The 2,893-nt window shown below is 44.6% G+C and overlaps 1 non-coding gene across 1 annotated transcript; it reads left to right on the plus strand.

The window, feature by feature from the left end:
- The first annotated feature begins 797 nt into the window (after positions 1–797).
- Positions 798–869, plus strand: trnae-uuc. Its single transcript has one exon. It is a non-coding gene; the product is annotated as a tRNA-Glu (tRNA).
- The last annotated feature ends 2,024 nt before the right edge of the window (positions 870–2,893 follow it).

The raw sequence follows: 2,893 nt of genomic DNA on the forward strand, positions 1-2,893 counted from the left end.
CTGAAGATGCTTAATTTTTTCCATACCCACAGCCACTACCCTACAGAATGACAAGGGCAACAGCTAAATGGGAATACCACCACTTGCAAATTCTATTCCCAGACTAGCAGCACCCTGACTTAGAAATATATCATCGTTCCTTCAGTATTGGTGATCTAAATTCTGGAATTTCTTCCGCATGTCACCGTCTGTTCACTTACAATACATGGACTGCAACAATTCAGAAAGTCAGCTGACAAATCGCCTTCTGAAGGGAATATGAATAGGTAGTAATCATTGGATTTGCCAATGACACTCCCAGGTGCCATCAATGTTTTTTTTTTGCAGAAAGAGTCTGAAATAAGAGTAGAGGACAAAGTATTTATGTTTAAATTAGGATTATGTCCTATATTTGGCAAATTGCCAATAGTCCAGAATTTAATATTCTAAGATGCAGTAGCTTGAAACAACCCCGTAGCTTTACTGGCGATTTCATAGGACATTTAAAAAAACAAGCACAGTTCTGTATGACTGAATGTACAAGATTCAGCTCAGATAATGACGGCAATTTTCTTGTCCCAAAGAAAATAAGTGAAATATCGTCAAGACAATTACGTTTTTTTCAAAAAAGAACTCCGAACGAAGACACATACAACTTTCAAACACAGACGAATCAAAACAGATTTGTAGAAAGCCAGAAGTGAAAAATAGTGGAATATGCAGCGCGTCCAAAGAAATATCAAAACACGACAAATCGAATGTATGGAGATACATTGCGTCCAGTATAAATTGCATTGCGTCGAAGCCAGTGCTGCATATCCCTGGTGGTCTAGTGGTTAGGATTCGGCGCTTTCACCGCCGCGGCCCGGGTTCGATTCCCGGTCAGGGAAACCTTTTAGAAGAGCTGTCAATACGTAGTTGTTTATGAGTCATGTTCGTCCGGCCATGTAAATACTTTTCACATAACTATTCCGGCTTCAATATATTACTGGCTATGAAACCAAATGTTTGCTAAAGTCACCAGAAGATCTTTTGCGCATCAGGTCTGCTTGGTGATCCAGCGCTACCTCAATTTTCAGCACTTTTGTCTTCAGCTTCGGCTAAAAAATGTTTATTCGGATAAAAATTTGTAGACTGCGAAAATGTATCAGTGGATAATGATTTCGGGGAGATTGTGGCGTGACGGGTGCGAGAAGGTGATAGTGCATTTAACAACTACAGGTATACACACCTACTTCTCTCCCCACAGAGGTCACCAGAGATGCCCCGTATTTCCGCTTTTTGCCGTTTTCTTTCATATTTTCCTCCCTCGAATCTTGAGAATCTTGCCCTCGTTCGGGTCCCTCGTCCTGCCGCCGGAAAACACAAGAACTGCTCGCGTCACAGGTTCTGTCAGACCTGTTGAGTTTTTCCAGCTGTTCTTCGTTTTTAGTTATTGCTGACTTTGCTTTCTCCTTTGAGATACCGAACATTTCCTCTGAAAGTCTCCACGAAATTCATTACTCTGTATTACTGAGACAATTCCAAATAGTGCACATCAGGACATAAAGTGCAAGGCTGGTTTCAGAACCTTGCAAATACTTCGTTAATGTGCAAGCCACGTACACCAGTCTCCAAAATATCCACGAGTATCCCCTCAGCAAACTCAACTGCCGGAGTTTCTATTGACGCTATCCATTGGCGGCTTTGGCGATGAACTGAGTGGTTTGTGGTTTGAGCCAACCTAGGGACGCTCGTGCATATTAATTTTAGCACTCTTACTAAAAACATCACCACGAATTATTGTGCACTCAATCCCAAGGAAATTATCCACAAACTTTGTCATCGAAAGAAAACCAGAAAATAATCATTCATCAACTGAGAGGTCAGTTCGAATAATCTTCTTGTACTATACTGTTTTGCATCTGTATTGTAGCAATCATGGAGCAACTTACTACAGATATTACAATCTCTACTGAAAAGATTGGAGACCACAAGTGAGTCAGACAGTTTCCATTGAGAGAAAGAAATTTTTATTTATTTCAAAAATATGCTTTATTCATAAAATACTTTAATGGTCTGTACAGTTGGACATGCCATACATATGGAAACATTCCATTTGCTTGCATACCGAAACAGAGTAATCATTCCTATTTACAGGTCTGTACGATTACATTTTTAGCTGAGGCGTCAGCAGAGCCCAAATGACTGCGTCGGCCCCCTGTTCTTCTTTCGGCAGGCAGATGTCACACGGTGGTCTTTCCCCACCGCGCCTTGGCGGCAGCTGCTCCAAGCTTCAGCGCGTCCCTCAGCACGTAGTCCTGGACCTTGGAATGTGCCACTCTGCAGTACTCAGTCGGGGTCAACTCCTTCAGCTGGAAGATCAACAGGTTTCGGACCACCCAGAGAGCGTCCTTCACCGAGTTGATGATCCTCCAGGCACAGTTGATGTTCGTCTCGGTGTGCGTCCTGGGGAACAGGCCGTAGAGCACGGAGTCCCGCGTCACAGCGCTGCTCGGGACGAACCTCGACAAACACCACTGCATTCCTCTTCAGATTTCTTCTGCGTAGGCAGTCCAGACGGAGGTGTGTGACAGTCTCGTCCCCCCCGCAGCCGCTTCGAGGGCAGCGTGCGGTGTGGCTGAGAGTCCGGGCGTGCATAAAGGATCTGACAGGCAGAGCCCTTCTCACCACCAGCTAAGCCATGTCTTGGTGCTTGTTGGAAAGTTCTGGCGATGAGGCATTCTGCCAAATGGCTTTGGCAGTCTGATCAGGGAACCACTCAATAGGATCCGCCCTCTCCTTTTCCCGAAGGGTCTCAAGGACACTACGTACTGACCACTTCCTGATGGTCTTGTGGTCAAAGGTATTTTTCATCATAAACTTCTCCACGAAGGACAGGTGATACGGAACGGTCCAACTACTCGGAGCGTTC

The sequence above is a fragment of the Chiloscyllium plagiosum genome, unplaced genomic scaffold (assembly GCF_004010195.1).
Source record: "Chiloscyllium plagiosum isolate BGI_BamShark_2017 unplaced genomic scaffold, ASM401019v2 scaf_36797, whole genome shotgun sequence".
Taxonomy (NCBI): Eukaryota; Metazoa; Chordata; class Chondrichthyes; order Orectolobiformes; family Hemiscylliidae; genus Chiloscyllium; species Chiloscyllium plagiosum.